Source organism: Tasmannia lanceolata, unplaced genomic scaffold (genome assembly GCF_043159265.1).
Source record: "Tasmannia lanceolata isolate RefF3 unplaced genomic scaffold, GAP_Taslan_0.1 ptg000005l, whole genome shotgun sequence".
NCBI lineage: Eukaryota > Viridiplantae > Streptophyta > Magnoliopsida > Canellales > Winteraceae > Tasmannia > Tasmannia lanceolata.
The window spans coordinates 21,613,693-21,631,294 of NW_027518682.1; the positions used below are offsets into that span (position 1 = coordinate 21,613,693).

General features: G+C 40.4%; 2 pseudogenes across 1 annotated transcript; both read right to left on the minus strand.

The window, feature by feature from the left end:
- Positions 1-3,601: 3,601 nt before the first annotated feature.
- On the minus strand, positions 3,602-9,187 carry LOC143876422 (putative nucleoredoxin 1 pseudogene; annotated as a pseudogene).
- Positions 9,188-10,264: 1,077 nt separating this feature from the next.
- On the minus strand, positions 10,265-16,199 carry LOC143876423 (putative nucleoredoxin 1; annotated as a pseudogene). The gene is made up of 4 exons (XR_013250380.1): positions 16,113-16,199; positions 12,684-13,159; positions 12,033-12,516; positions 10,265-11,055 (listed from the first exon to the last, which is right to left on the minus strand). The product of XR_013250380.1 is annotated as a putative nucleoredoxin 1 (transcript).
- Between the last annotated feature and the right edge of the window lie 1,403 nt (positions 16,200-17,602).

Here is a 17,602-nt window from a genome sequence, read left to right on the forward strand (position 1 = left end):
TAGCAATTATCAGTGCTTATGTAAGCACTTTCAGTAAAAAACAGAAAGGATAAGGGAAATGGTAATCCTAATCTGAACAACCCACTAGTCTATAATCAAACTTTAGACCCAACGGTCAATATTCTCCAACATTATTCCAACCTTTTCTTTTCTTAGACAGCAAGTAAGGATTCGGGAACGCGTTTTCCCCAATATGTAGGGCTATTTTCGTCATTTCGTTAGATGGCTCGTTTTGCTTTACTTTTTCTCTTAACAAAGACGTGAGGTGCAACTTGGGCCGGGCTCAACCCGATTTTGGCCCAGACTGGGTTGGCATTTCCTAAATGTCACCCTGTTTTTATTTTACGAGAGGCCAATGCGAACCCAACCTTGCCCTATTTGACGTGATCGGTGGTGTAATACAGGATGATCCTATGTTGTGGACGGGCCTTAATGTTACTGTACGACCACAGGATGATCCAAACCATTCATTTGATGGGCCAACCCTTTTGGGGCACAACCCATTTACGTTATGACCCATCAAATGGACGGCTCGGATCATCCTTTGGTCTGGACGGTACACTTCATTTTCAAAAATATGGGTGGGGCCTAAATTGGGCCTTAATGTTACTGTATGAACCACACCATAATAGGATCCAAACCATGGACGGTTTGGATCATCCTATGTTGTGGACGGTACGTTTCAATTTGAAAAAAATCGGTGGGGCCTACAATTGGGCCTTAATGTTACTGTACGACCAACTCCATAGGATTATCCAAACCATGGACGGCTTGGATCGTCCTATGTTGTGGATGGCCTTAATGTTACTTTACGACCAACTCCATAGAATGATCCAAACCATTCATTTGATGGGCCACAATGTAAATAGGTTGTGCCCCAAAAATCATTTCCATATGATGATCAAAACCCTACAATCTATAGAGGTTGCATAAGATGTAGTTTCTATTTAGATCGGAGGGCTAGGATCAGCCTATGGAAATGATATTTTGGGGCACAACCTATTTACGTTTATGGCCCATCAAATGGATGGTTTGGATTATCCTACAGTGGTATGGGCGGGGCCTACGTTGTTTAAAGATGGGCCCACCATTCCACCAACGGTTTCTTTTGGGCCCACCAACTGTTCCTGTTGTGTGTGGAGAGAGAGTGAGTGAGACAGAGAGAGTGAGTGAGTGAGTGGAGAGAGAGAGACCGGTCAAATGGTGGGAAAGTGACATATCCTAACGTTTAACGTTAGCCAGCCGTCAAGAGGGGGGAGGGCGAGGGGGAATAGCCTACAAAGGGGGGGGGGGGGGGGGGCGGCGGTTTATCAGCGCCCCATAATTAGACTGTGAGAGATCCCATCGCTAGATCGTTATTGTGTTAGATGTAATAGATTAGATAATTAGGTTAGATGAGGCAACTCAATTAGATTAGGACCCGAGCTTAGTGTGCCTAAATAAATGACTTATAGGAAGGAGCATAAATGTGACTTTCTTCTAAACCTGTTTGTTTTGGATTTGAAGAAACAAGTGTGAGAAACTAATTACTAAATCAAAATTAAACGCGTTTCTGACTCAAATTAGTTCTCCAAAACCAAAACAAACAGGGCCTAAGCTATTTCTATCAAAAGGTTTGTACGCAAGATTATGTTCCTCCCGTTTTTAGGGTTCCAAAAATCAGAGAATGGGAGTAGTTGAAGAAACATTAGTCTACCCTTTTTTATTTCTCACAAGGTCTATTTGCAAGATTCGGATCCTGCAGTTAAGAACTTCAGATCATTAGATGATTCTTTAGTCTTGAAACCGATTCCAGTGTGATGCATATGAACTACTTAAGCGGTATGTTTGAAAGCCAAGAAAAAATATTCAGTGGAATATTGGTGGGGGCATGTGGCTTAAGCGGTATGTTTGGAAGCCATGAAATAATATTCAGTGAAAAATGTTCTTTACGAATTTGATTCTGCGATTTTTTTTTTTCCACTGTTTTTAGAGATTTCTCATGCTCTCCACACTCCTGCCCTCTGAAGTCTCTCTTAGGTCCTCTTTTACAATTAGGCCCTTGTTAATTGATATTTCCACACCTCTTGTTTCTCCTTGCTATTGGAGCATTGTGCGTTGCGGAGCCAAGTTTTGTTCTCAAGTCTCTCCCCTCCCTCCTCTTTCAAAATTAGGCCAACGGATATTTCATGGTGTAAGGGATTTAACCGCGTAGAACTCACCCTTAAAAGCTAGCCTTTAGAGAGAGGGTGCCCATTCGCTTATAACCCATCCCCATCCATCTGACTTTAACTATGTGGGACTATTTAGCTTTTGCGTGGAACCCCAACACATGGAATAATTTTGCATGGTTGCCAAACATTCCACACAGATCTCAACAGACATGAAGACTCTTTAGATAAAATACTCATATACATACTAATTTAACAACATACACAGCAGCTCAAGCTTTATGACAGACCTCCCCATAGGGCTGGCAATTTCACCCGAAAAAGCGGGGATCCGCCCCGCCCCGCCCCGTTTGGGGAGGGGATTCCCCGATTTGAAAGGGGAAGGGGAAGGGGATTATAAAAATTCCCCGGTGCGGGGAGGGGAAGGGGAAGGGGATGGAGTTGTCCCCGCCCCGCTAATCAATGCCATTTTTTTGTAAATTTTTAAGTGTTTTTTTTAAGGAAAACTACTAGAAACTCTGTGGATCGGCTACAAGATTCCCCCAAACATAAACTTAGCTTGTCTTTTCCTTTTAATTAGCTTCTGAGAGCATTTTGGGAACTATAATAACCTTTTCACAAATGTTGAAATAATAAAGACAAGCTGAGAGCCTGAGACGCTGAGTGTATGCAATTATCAAAAAATCGTAGTGCCAACAAAATTTTAGGGTTGGATTGCAGGTTTTAATTTTCAACAAGAAAAATTTAGCTACTAGAAATTTGTTTCATGTCAGCATTAGACTGAATTGCAGTTAAAGAAATAAGTCATTTGTTGATTTTGTTCTCTTCTCCATTCTCATTTCTCATGCTCATCTGGGGGTTAACATGCTATACAGAATGAACTAATGAACATTATTTTGCGTGTGTGAGCGCCCACTTATGGACTTTTAAAGTTCATTGTGACTACTGAAATAGTTACTTTTTGCACATTGGCTGTCTGTTAATGAAGGTAATCCTGGTGCTCATTTCCTATTTATCATTCCATAATTTATGCAGAAAATTGCTGAAAGATGAGGTCCTGTTGTTATTTATGTTTGTTGTCTCATCCATGCATTTCTGATTTTGTCCATCTGTTTGTTGATCACATGAATAGAATCATAGCATTCATCACAATATTGTCTGTAATGGACGTAGAAGAAAGAAGCTCTGTTTGCTGGTTTGATTAGGTTCCAAAGAGGGGGCGGGGCGGGGATTTTGTCCCCGAAGGATGCGGGGAGGGGAAGGGGAAGGGGATTAGATATTCCCCGCGGGGAGGGGAGGGGGATTCCCCACCATCCCCGCAGAGGGGAAGGGGAAGGGGAGGGGGAAAATTCCCCGCAGAGGGGAAGGGGAAGTGGACCCCAACATCCGGCCCCGACCCGCCCCGTTGCCACCCCTACCTCCCCATCACATATCCATTCCTGTGAAGAAGCTTATTCATGGCCATCACCAATATCCTCCACCTTTTCTACTTCTTTCTCCCCATTGTCTTCCTCAAAAGCACACTTAGGGTGGGCGTCAAAACCACACTCTTCACAGTAAGACCATCCGTATCCCTCCTCGATACAAATGTCACACACATACACCTCTTGGCATGCGAGCACAAACTCATGCTTGGGGTGGAGTTCATGCTTCATTTTCAGGGGCCACCCCTTCGCCGTCTCCTCAATCTGCGTCTCTAGCTCCTTAAGATGTTCCTCAGTGAATGGATAAGCACTGGACCCATGAACCATCACAAGGAATGTTGTTAGGAATTAGGATTGCATGATTAGTTTGCTTTGGGGGGGGGGGGGCATTGGAGATCCAAAGCAAGGCCTAGCAAATGGACGATTCAGATCCATCCAATGGTGAGACCAACTATGCCACATGGAGAACCTCAGTGTATTACAATGAGGTCGCACCCTAACTGGCCATTACTCGGCAACCCAAAACACAAGAAGCAAAGATCATCATTTCAAGAGGAGAAGGGATTGATGAGATCGTGGCAGGAGTCCGAGTCAATGTCTAATCCTAATGTAACATTAGTGTATTAATATAAACAAGGTCAATAAAAATTAACGATTAATTATTTTTTGATTAAGTTTTGAACGGGATGTGATCATGTGAACATGCATATGTACGTGCAAGTATTATTTATTGGAACCCAACTTACATAGGCAATGCCGTGAATGATCCGGATATATATAGAGAGAGATATGTTAGAGTAATTAGGGTTTAAGCAAGGATGCTTAAAGCATTACACCCAAGGTACCTATTTTGGAATACCAAGTTTGTTGCCTCCAGCCCCTATATATATTAGATACACTAGGGTTTTAATAGGTTAGTGAGCTCTAGCTCAAATAGGCCCACTACACCGGTCCATTATCTTATTGGGCTTATATTAGAACATACATGGGTTATATTATATACCCAACAATCTCCTCCTATGTTCTACATATAGCACAATCCAATAGATACATAGTGTAATGTTCAAAACAAAATATTGAATCATCCACATCACCATACGGTCTATATCATAAAAGATCTGTAATTTAACTGAAAACATGAATCCTTTTATGACAAACCAAGAGTTTTAGATATACAACAAGCTAAACTCAACCAAAAGGTAGTTTCACATATAAGTGAACCCCACTGATCTTAGATGAAATTCATTCATGAGGTATGATTCTCATCGAGATCCAAAATAAAGTTCCACAAAAAAGTGAACTCTATGCATACTGAAATGTAAGCATAGTCTTTATGACTTTAGAAGATTTACTCATCAAGTAAGTCGTCATCATCGAAATCCAAATCAAGACAAGCTCCTTCTTTTTCGCCAATCCCTGTGAATTACCAAATATGGATTTCATGAAAATGAATCCAATCATTTGTGTAAAACACTAAAGTATCTAGTTCTACCTGAAGAATAACTTAGTACAATTCCATAATTCACGAAAGTATCTAATTCTACTTGAAGGACTTAGTACAATTTTAAAATGGCTGAAAAAATATCAGTATCACTCTCACCATAAGCATCATTGTCAAGTTTCAATAAATAACAAGACCTAAACAGCTTCTTTTGCAAAATCATTCATCATTGTCAAGTTTTAATAAAGAACAAGACCTAATAGTTTCTTTTGCAAAGAACCATTTCATGTTTCCATTTGGAATGTTACAGTCATCTTATCCATATTTGAGTTAAGCTGAATCATCAAGTTTGGAATGAAACAACCTTTCCCAAGAAGGACATGTCATCAAATGTGGAATGACATACAATAACTGTAAACATCATCGAAACATATCAAGTGCCTATCTTAGCCAAAAGGGAGATTCGAAAATTCAAAATAACATGAATGTAGGTTAAGTCATGTCTATACAGACTTTAACCCCATCTCCCCCACAGTTTTGAATTTCGATCTTTGTTCAGATATGCCCCTTTTCTTCTCCGGATCACCTCTTCTAGTACCATGACTTCTCTTTCTTATGCGCAATATTGGGGTGGCCCGGGCAAGAAAATGGGGCAGATATGTCATTTCCAATAATTATTTTTAAAGAAAACAAAGGACCCACATTATTCGATGATCCAAACCATTCATTTTTTGGCCCTAACTCAAATAGGGGTTGCCCTGAAAATCATATCCATAGGATGACCATAACCCCTGGTACATATTTTCATAATGTGCAATGGGCCTAATAACTGCAGCCATTCTGATACCAAAGCATGTCATTGATTTGCAACAAAATATGTACACATTGAAATGTTGTTAGGAATTAGGATTGCATGATTAGTGTGCTTTTGGGGCATTGGAGATCCAAAGCAAGGCCTAGCAAATGGACGTTTCAGATCCATCCAAAGGTGGGGGACCAACTATGCCACACGGAGAACCTCAGTGTATTACAATGAGGTCGCACCCTAACAGCACAGGCAATACTCGGCAACCCAAAACACAAGAAGCAAAAATCATCATTTCAGAGTTCCAATGTCAGCACATGGCAATACTCAGGTTTTCTCTGTATTTTGTTTTTTCTTCGTTCCTGTTTCTTTCTTGCTTCCTATTGTAGATATGGGTGGTTCATCTCGGCCTCCTAAATTTGCTATATATAATTATTGCCATTTCAAAAAAAAATGTCAAGCAAAAATAAAAACCCATTTAAACATTAAGGGCATGTTTGGCAACCATGAAAAAATATTCCTTGTCTATAGAGATTTTTACTGCTCTATTCAAGCCCTCTTCAATCGTACCCTGCTAAGTCTATCCCATTCCCATCCCTACGAATATTCCATGGACTAATTTTTCATGGTTGCCAAACATAATGCCCAAAGGAACTACTAATCTCATTAAGCTTTATAACAAACCTCCCCATCACATACTCAACCTTCCTTGGAAGCCTGTTCAAGCTCATTGCTACCCTCTTTCTCTTCTTCTTTCTCCCCTTCGTTTTCCTCCAAATCACACTTAAGGTGGACATCAAAGTCACACTCCTCGCAACACTAAGACCATCCATACCCCTCTCCACCGCAACAGTCACAACTGTACATGCCATGACGAGTGAGCACAAGCTCATGCTCGTCGTGGGGCGGATGAATAAACTTTTCAGGCCACCCCTTTGCTACCATCTCCTCATCAATCTTGGCCTCGAACATCTTTAGATGCTCCTCGGTAAATGGATAGGCATCCGACCCATGACCACTTACATAGTCCCTCGCATCCTTGGTCAGTGTTCGGCCCGTGGGCCCAATGGCAACAAGAGTGGGAATGTAGGGTATCTTAAAAATAGTCCACAAAGACTTGCGCCTTTTATCTCCGAAAGGAAGTGCGAACCATGGCATGCCTCCATAGTAATCTTCGTAGGAGCACCAGTCTTCGTCGCACGAGATGAAGATTACTTCAAAGGAGTCATCCTTCACCTTGATCTCCTCATACGCCTTGATCAATTTCGGGGTGAAGGCGCAGTATGGCCCACACGACTTTCTCGAGAAGTAGAGGAGGATTGTTTTGCCAACGAGATCACTCACCGGTATCTATAGGAATAAAACCATAGGTTAAAGTTTGTTATGATGAACAAAACTCATCCCTAGTCCACTTTAGAACACATACTACTTGTCATTAACTATGCCCTTTGAATAAAACGGGATTGAGACTGTAAGACAGCTTAATATGAAAATACTAACTTGGGCACAGTCACATGAAATTAGCGTGATCCAGATCCTTCATTTGGTCAGCATTTTAATTTTTAAAGATCAACTCGCCCAAGTTGACTCCATTTTACCTTGGCAATAGTTTTCAAACGAGTCCGATTTTCACCTTACCAAACTCTTTTTACTGGCCAATGAAAAGTTGACCGAGTCGACTCGATCTTTTTAACTTGGTCTAGTTTTAAACATTGTTTTCCCTAGCTTTTATATGGTGTGCGTGCCTGAAGTCTAATGTCTTTCAAAAAGTACTGTGGGTCCCACTTCATAGGATGATCCAAGCTGTGGGGCCTCAACATAGATAGGCGGTGCATAGAAAATCATTTCGACGTCATGAACCTAACCCACCAATTTGTAAAGGGAGCGTTAGATTTAGATATTGGGAGCAGAGCCTATTTAAGTTGGGGCCCAACAAATGGACTGTTTGGATCATCTTATGAAGTGGGTCCAGACTAGTACTCACTAATTGATACTAGGCCTCAGGCACACACAGGATATAAGAACTCGCCAATTAGTAATGTCTATAGATTTTATATGGTGTGTCCCTATTTTTTCAAAATGTACTAGTGGCGTACATAATGGGATGATCGAAACCTTCTATTTGATGGGCCACAACAAAAATAGGTTGTGCCAAAAAAATCATTTCCATAGGATGAGCCTAACCCTCTCACCTATCTATTTTTTATGACTACTATTTTTGAGACATTATATGATGTGTGACCATGTAAATCCATATTTTTCGAAAAGTAAGGTACCGCCTACACCATAGGATGATCCAAACCGCCCATTTGATGGGCCATAGCGTAATTAGGTTGTGCCTCAAAAATCATTTCCATAGGATGATCCCAACCCTCTGATCTATAGAAGTTTCCATAATGTGCAGTCCCTCTATTGATCTCTATAGATCATAGGGTTAGGATCATCCTATGGAAATGACTCTTGGGGAACCACCTACTTATACTGTGGCAATCTAAATGGATGGTTTGGATCATCGTATGGTGTTGGTCATACCGTATTTTGGAGAGTCTGTATAGGACTACCATTTTCGCTTCTTTGTAAGTTTGCAGGAGTTCAGTACCAAATTCACCGCACCACATAGAAGACCAAGAAAAATATAGGGCTACCATTTTCCCTTCAAGGTCGTAGACTGGGACCTAATTTAAGAGACAAATTATTTAATTTCTATTTGAATGGCTATCAAATTATTTAATTCCTTATTTAATTGTTGTTTCACTTCCGTCCCGCCTAAGTGTGTCCCCTGAAAATCGGCCATTCAGGTTTTTTTGTTTTGTTTTGTTTTGTTAAATTAGCTGGGATTAGGCACGACCCCAGGGCCCCTACAGGCAGGGGCGGAGCCAGGAATTTACAGTTGGGGGGGGGGGGGGGGGAGGGCGGATTAATTTACACTTGTCTTCATTGGTCATTGGGGGGGCCATGGCCACTAAACTAGCTTGGCATGCATGCATAGTCATGCACCATATAAAAGAATTTAGCAAGTCATGGGGGGCCATGGCCCCCCTCAAGCTCTATGTGCCTCCGCCCCTGCCTACAGGCCACTCACGTTTTCGTCATTGCTGAGATTAATCCCACTAAAAATTACGTTTTTTTTTTTTTTTTTTTTAAATCTCTTCAATTCACTTACTCTACCATACTTAGTCGTGATGGAGAAGAAGAGGAAAGAATGAAAGAACATTCTCATTAATTTTGAGAAATGCTAGGCAAGAAATGATTTAATTAATACCTGATCCCCGCTATTCTGCACAAGAAAGTCCCTCTTCTCCGTGCAGAGAAGCGGAGATAAAAATTTGGAAAATTTGGGAAAAGAAAAACTTTTCCAAAATTCCATGATCTTTCATTGCTTGATTATACATGAAAAAAAAAGTGGCTTAAATCAGAGGATGAATTTAGATCTCTACTCGATAGTCTTTGAGGCGCATACAATTAAACACTCTCATGTCCTTCCCCTTTGGTTCTTTTCTCTCTCTAGCATTCCTCTAAAACAAAACCCAAGATGGTGTAAGGCCCTATCACAAAGCACCCAAAAAGTGGCCTAATGAGTCAATTCGACAAGGTGTTGCTCAAAAAGCCACACCGCATCTACATCTTATAGAAAATAGGAAAATAGAGATAGCAAAATAGGAAATATAGATCAGCAGAATAGGAAATGAGAAAATAGAAATCTAGTGCAATATGGAAATCTAGCTTAATGGAAATCGTCTAAAAAAAAGGAAAGTGATTCTACCTGCATGCTTCATTGGGGAAAAAGCTCAGAAAAACAACAGAAGAATCTAATCAAAAGAAAAGAGAGAAACAGCAGAAACCCAAGATTTGTATGGAGAGAGAGAGAGAGGGAGTCTCCTTTCAGCTCTTCAGATGATCTGTAAGAAGAAACGGCACTTGCAGATGGACTATTGAAGGAAGGGTGAGGAGATACAGGAACGAGATTGATATTTCTATCTTCATACCTCAAAAAAACTCATTTGTGCTATTCCTGTCAATACGCAAAATCCAAGTTTAGAAAGGGCACAGTTATTTTAGGGAAAGTTGCCGAACATGCCCATAGTAAATCGAAAACTTTTTATTTTCTCTTGAAGGAATCTTGAATGAACTTGATTGAGGCTTGAAGGATGAAGGGCCTAGATCGCATAAAAATACAGATTTTACAGGGAGAGTAAAAAAAAACAAATTTGAATTGGTGTATTGTTTTTCACTGTTATTTAGGAATTTCTCATGCTCTCTCCACTCCTGCTCTCTGATGTCTCTCACTCTCTCCCATCCGTCTTCAGCTCCTCTTTCACAATTAGGCCCACGAATAATACTTCATGGAATAATTTTCACGGTGGCAAAACTTGCCCTAGATCTCAACAGACACGAAAACTCTTTAGATAAAAGGCAAATACTAACCCCTCCCCATCACATAATAATAGATAAACAGGCCACATAACCATAGATACCAGTTCAAGTACTCATATACATATTAACCAGTTCAAGTACTCATATACATACTAACTAAACAACTTACAAAGCAGCTCAAGCTTTATGGCAGACCTCCCCATCACACACCCATCCTTCTGAAGAAGCTTGTTCATGGACATCAACAATATCCTCCACCTTTTCTTCTTCTTTCTCCCCTTTGTCTTTCTCAAAAGCGCACTTAGGGTGGGCGTCAAAATCACACTCCTTACAATAGTAAGACCATCCATGTCCCTCCTCCTTACAACTGTCACACACATACACTGGCCGGCGTGCAAGCACAAGCTCATGCTCGGGGTGGACTTTGTTCTTCATCTTCTCCGGCCACCCCTTCACCATCTCCTCAATTTGTGTCTCTAGCTCCTTCAGATGTTCATCAGTGAAAGGATAGGCATCGGACCCATGAACCGTCAGAAGGTCCCTAGCCTCCCTCGTGACAGTCCGGCCCGTAGGCCCGATGGCAATAAGAGAGGGGATGCCACGAATCTTGAAGGTGCCGTTCAAGGACTTCTTCCTCTCGTCTCCGAAGGGGAGAGCCAACCATGGCATGCCAGAAAAGAAGTCTTCAAAGGAACTTTGATCACGGTCACTTGAGATGAAGATCACTTCAAATGCATCATCCTTCGCCTTAATCTTGTGGTACGACTTAATTAGCTTTGGTAGAAAAGCACGGCATGGAGGACACCATTGTGCCGAGAAGTAGAGGAGGATGTTTTTCCCGACGAGTTCAGCAACTGGAACCTGAGATAGGCTAACACAGACAAGTTGATTCTCAAGAAAGCAAACAGACTAAGATTTAGAGACCACATAATGGACAATCCAAATTATAATACTGTGGGGCATGTTTCTTCAAACATTGCAAATTTGAGATCCCAATTTAACTATTATCTCCCAGATATCCCCACCCATTTGAATACAAATTTGCTACCATTTTCATGCAGTTTAGTTCTGCAGTGTCTTTCCTTCATTTAGATTGCAAATTTGCAATTCTAATCAAGAATTGGCCACTATCCAATGTCGTCCAAACAGAAAATGGACACCATGCAAGAACCCATTACCATTGATTCATGATCAAATGGTGAGGTATGCCGAACCACAACCCAAGTCCATATGATCAGACATGGAGTGTCACATAGCATTTTTCGCTATGGAAGACTAGAACCATATTACCTTCTCTAATTTTGTTGAAAATAACATTTGGACCTAAATTTGCAACCTCACTTTAGTGGTTATACTATTTCTTCCAACCTCCCTCACCCGTAAGACTGAAAATTGGTTCCATACTTAAAACACCAGTGTTAAAAACACCATAGGTTGGCACTTTTAACCATGGAAGCAGGATTCTTCCTTGGGAGCCTTCGATTCCCGCTTTCAATTCCCGTTTCGATTCCCGCTTTCGATTCCCGCTCTGGCAACCTTGAGTAGGATTTTTCCTTGGGAGCCTTCGATTCCCGCTCTGGCAACCTTGCTTTTAACACAAATATGGCACTTTTGTTGGATTCAATACAAGTAAGCTATCGAGTGATGTAACTGGGAATGGGGAAGGGTAGCATATAACGGATATTTAGGTTACTTCTACTGAATGTAGGGCGTGATATTGTTGTAGCCTGTAAGGGGACAACTTGTCCCTTATTTGGCACTTTTTGGAATAATAAATGTCAATTTCCAACCAAAAAAAAAAAAAAACACACCATAGGTTGGATAGCACTATATCTTACCTTGGCACCGCATTTTCCGATGACAGAAATCTTGTTCTCCAGATACCAGAAGTGACTCCAGTGTTTGTGCTTCGAGCCTCGCCTTCTCCATATCTGCAAGCTCTGCTAACTTCTCAGGTGAAAATGGGTAGGCCAGAATTCCATGCTCTTCGATCAGCTCAGCAACATTGGAATTGAGAGTTTTTCCATCCGGACCTATTATGACCAATGTCGGAAGTGTTTTGAGTTCGAAGTAGCGAACCAGCTTCTCACAACTCTTGTCTTTGAATGGCAAGGCTAGCCAAGGCATCCCTTCAAGCCCTTTTTTGAAAGATTCTTCTTCGTTGTCGAGGGAGATCAACACTACCTCAAAGCTGTCGTCTCCTCTCTCCTTCAGTTTACCATAAACTTCCACAAGCTTCGGAGTAAATTCGCGGCTTGATCTAAATGAATTCAATGAGAAATACAGGCCAATCATCTTTCCTTCAAGCTCTGCGACAGGTACCTAATTGTAAACAAAAAAATCAAGTTAGAATTAAAAATTATTTTTCACGTCCAGGTATTAGGTTTATATACAGATCATTTCGGGGGTGCCATTAATCAATCAACCGAGTGGAGTGCATATAATAATACCCAAAATAAAATTCAAAATGAAATAAAGAGGAATCTTACCTTGTTTCCATCACTTGAAATCAAAAAGTCGAGGGAGCTGGAAACCAAGACAGATCTCAAGGTCTGAGCTTTCTTGGCAGCCTCTTCTTCTTCTTTTTAACTCTTTGATCTTTTCTGGCGTAAATGAATATCCTGGCGCTCCATAATCCATGATGATTTCATCGGCGTCGTCATTAAGAACCTTCCCCTTCTCATCCAAGATCACTAGCCGGGGAATTCCTGTTACTTTGAACAATTTCCTCAAGCCATCACAGATCTCCGAATCGGAGAATGGAATGGCAAGCCATGGCATTTTTGAGAAATACCCACGAAGTGATTCCTGGGTCACGGGAGATGAAGACAACCTCAATATCACCTTTCGGAGAGAGCTCCTGGTAGACCTCATCCAAAATCGGAGTGAATTTTCTGCACGGGCCACACTATGAGGCTGAGAAGTAGAGGCCAATCTTCTTCCCATTCAAATCGGCAATTTTTACCTGAAATTTTTCCAAACTCAAATATTGGATTTCCTTTATGATAAAAATGCATTTGTGCACTGATATATTTTGCAAAGTCAAAATCCTCATGTTCCATACTTTGGAAAGCATTTGGGCCTACTGAGCTTTATTTTGTTTTAATCTCCTAGTTCTTATACTTAATCTAAAGACAAATCTCTCTGTATTTCCATTTGGTGCAACTCAAGTTCTGAAGAATTCAGGTTGAGCCCTACCTTTGAAATCAGAATGGGTCTGGTTGAATCCAATTCATCATTCAGCAAAAACTCAACCAGACCCAACCCTGATTGAACTTGTAAATTCGAGACTCAGATTGAATCCAATTCGCTCTTCAGCAAAAGCTCAACCGGACCTAACCCAGGTCACACCTGTAAATTCAAGTTGAGCTTTACCTCTGAAATCAGAACTGGTCAGGTTGAATTAAAAAATCCTTCAGCAAAGCTGAACTGTGCAGGACACAGGTTGTAGCTGTAAATTGGACTCGGTGCTGCACCGCAATAATAGTGGGGCCGTCCAGAATGGGGATAGCTTTGCCGTGGATAACTATCACTGTTGCATTTGTGTTAGCCCAAGGGTTCAACCTTGGCTACTTTCTCAAATCATGTTTTGATGATTCCAAATTTTTATTAGTTATTATACTAATATGTTTAGGGAGATGATATTTTCACTCCCCCCTGGATTACGTGCACACCCCTTGATAACCTGATTTGACGTGAAAAGTGGGCAACTTTATGTCAAATCACGTTATAAGGGGAGCGTGCAAGAAATGCAGGGGGTCAAAATATCATCACCCTATGTTTAATGTATTTGAGAATTCCTCTAGAAGGTCAAGATGGAATACATAGAAGCATGAATCAAAGTACAAAGATCAAGATCCATGGAGCAAGATGAAGCGGAATGGAACTAGGAAAGTCTCAAAACATTTTTTAAATCATTTCTAACAGAAAGCTGATTTTCTAAGGTTTCCTGAATGCACAAGAACATTGAAATCCAATAAGAAAGAGAAAGATAAGTTTTTTTTTAGCCCAAAACTGTGCAAACTGGCCAAATCGGAACAGAACTTTGCGTGAACGTGTCCAGCCCTGGGCAGACATCCAGCCGAGGAACTGGCCAGCCAGTTCCGAAGGCTACTTGCACGGACGTCCTGGGATCGTCCGTCCTAGCCGTTGTAAGTGCCAAAACAACTAGTTTTGGGTTCCGACCCCTATAAAAGGGGTTCTTTGGTTTCCAAACATAATACTAACACTAATGCGCTTATCTTTGACCTATATACTTAGTGTAAAACCCCTTGTGCCATTGTTTGTCAAATCTATGAGGGATTAGCATAGGATTTCATTATATATCCCTTTGAGAGAGTTTGTTTGTGTGAGCTTCATTTATATACAAACCTTATGAGAGGCTTTCATTCTAATTGGTGTGAAGGCACCTTATCAACCTTCAAGATTAGTGAGAAGGCACCGTATCAACATTCAGATGTAAACAGTTTGATCTCCACCCGTAAGGAGATTGTCGAAGCTTGGGAAGAAAGGCACGGGGTACACCTTCGTGTAAACTGTTTGATCTTCACCCGTAAGAAGATCGAGGAAGTGGAGCCATAAGGAGGGGATATCCTTGTGACTTTGCGAGAGTGGATGTGGGCCGAGATTGGATCGAACCACTATAAAATCCGGTGCACTCTTTCTCTTTATCTCTTTACCTTTCTTGTGTGCATTAAGTTTTATCTCCTAATTCTTTAATTTGAATTTTTTTTTTTTTTTTTTTTTTTTTGAATAGTAGCAGATTTTATTGAAACAAGAAAAGACCGAGATGGTCAGTACAAGGAAAAGAGAATATACACGCTAAGGGATACACCCCAAAACAGAAAAAAGATTAAAAAAAAAAAAAGGAGGGATCTCAAGGAGGGAGATGGTCAAACAACTCAAGAACATCTTTGGACAACCCATCTCTAACTAGCTTTTCAGCAACTTCATTCGGCAGTTTTGAACATGGTAAAAGGAGATTGAAGAGCCCTCCACCCTATCCTCAATCTTGTCAAAAAATGGGCAAACCGCCAAGGGTAACCATGAGATCAAATGATGTAGGACGGTTCTGTAGATTTATTAGTAAGTTAGAATTTCTAATTAAAGATAAGTTAGAATCCTTATTAGATTACGATTAATTAGTAATAGTTGAGAGAAATTAGAATCCTTATTGGATTAGGAAACAATATGTTCTATAAATACTTTATGTATGGTGTATATTGAGAGATGTTTGAATGGAATAATAAATTTTAGTTTTCTCTTATTTTCTTGTGGATTTAATGGTTTCTTTTATAAAGGAGACGGTGTTCTTCTTCTACCGGGTTGAAGACCGTGACCTTCGCCTTTTCCGCACGCTCTCCCCCCCTACGCCCAACTGTAAGTTATAGAAACTACTTAAAATTGTTGGGAGATAAATGGAAGCATATTCAATCGAAGCCCAATTGTGGATTTTGATTCTCTTTGATCATTTAAATCCTCTTTCTGATGCAACTTTCGCTTTCAATTTAAACCTTCTTTTGGAAAGGATAGATCTTGTCCGGTAAGATTTGTGGATTCTCTCTCTCTCTCTCTCTCTCTCTCTCTCTCTCTCTCTCTCAGTTCTTCCGGTTCTTCTTTATTGATTTTTCCTGCTTTTGAGTTTTCGATCTGTGAATTTCATTGAAATGTGGAAATTTTGGAGGATAATTAGTGATTTTCGATGAGTAATAAAAGAATAATTTCTAGACTAAGGACTTACTAGCAAAAAAGCCCTTGAATATTTGATTCTTCTCATAAACAAGGGTTTTCTGAAAAAAGAAAACCTACTTACTCTGATTTCAAAGAAGAAGAAGAAGAAGAACAGAGAGAACAGAAAACGAAGAAAAAACATTCTCATTAATCGAGATATGCAAGGGGAGAAATGATTTAACTAATACCCGATCGCCATTATTCCGAACAAGAAAGTCTCTCTCCTCCGTAAAGAGAATCGATCTCAACTCGTAGTAAGATCCGCCATTAGCCATTTCTGCCATTCTCCCTCACTCTCTTCTTCTGTGTATGTTTCTATGGACTATGGGGTTTCTACTTTCTACACTATCTTTACTTCGATTATAAGTAAGGAAAGAAAATCCAAAATTGGATAGAAGCGACGTATTCGCTGATGCCTGCAAGCCTGCAACTCAACGTCATCGTATGATAAATTAATCTTTTGTTAATCTTTCATTATAGCAATTATCAATGCTTATGTAAGCACTTTCTGTGTAAAAAGAAAAGGATAAGGGAATGGTAACCCTAATCTAAACAAACCTACTATAATCAAATTTTAGACCTAACGGTCAATATCCTCCAACATTATTCCCACCTTTTCTTAGAGAGAAAGTAAGGAATCGCCTCGCATAAGTTTCTCTAACAAAGACGTGAGAATTTATGGGTGAAACTTGGGCCTGGCTCAACCCAATTTCGGCCCGAACTGGCTTGGCACTTCCTCAAAGAAACCCCGTTTTGATTTTGGGTTGGGTTAGGATTGACGGCTTACCCGACCCCAACCCAACACTCTTCAACCAAAATTTATTTTTGATTTTATCACAATTTTCAAAATTTTATGTATTATTATTTTTATTTTTATTTTTTTGGGTGAGGCCAATGCGAATCCAACGCGCCCACAGGTTGGGTTAGGGTTGAGAGATTAAAGAAGCGGGTTGGTACAGGACTGACCCTTCTTGACCCAAGGCTCGGGTTGAGTCGGGTTAGGATTGAGGTAATGCAACATGATCCGGGTTGCATTGGAGATCTGCTTTAAACTTGTTTTTCCTTTTATTTAAAAACCCGAATTTGTCTTCTTCTTCTTCTTCTTTGTCTTCTTAGTAAATCAAACCCCACCTTACCCCTTTGGAAAGGCAATTATTAGCAAAAAATCATTTCTACTAACAATGATAGAAGGCAATTCTTGGATTCTACATGGGGCATAAGAAGGCATTATGGGAGATCAGGATTGCTGTTGAACTTCATGAGATGATTGGTATAATCCTGGTCCCATTATGGCATTATGAACAGACAACCCCATGTCTAATGTAGAAGCTACAAAAATCAACGGTTTATCTTTTCTTGAGGTTTGACGGATCAAGGGCCCCTAGATCATCCTGGAGATCAGAGGTTCACCTACAGAAAAAAAAATTAAACGTGTTTCGGACTCGATCAGTTCTCAAAACCCAAAACAAACAGGGCCTAAGCTATTTCTATCAAAAGGCGTATTTGCAAGATTATGTTCCTCCCGTTTTGACGGTTCCAGAAATCGGGAATGAGAATAGTTGAAGAAACATGTCCCTTTTAATATTTCTGTCACAAGGTCTATTTGAAAGATTCGGATCCTGCAGTTAAAAACTTCAGATCATTGATGATTCTTTAATCTTGAAACCGATTCCAATGA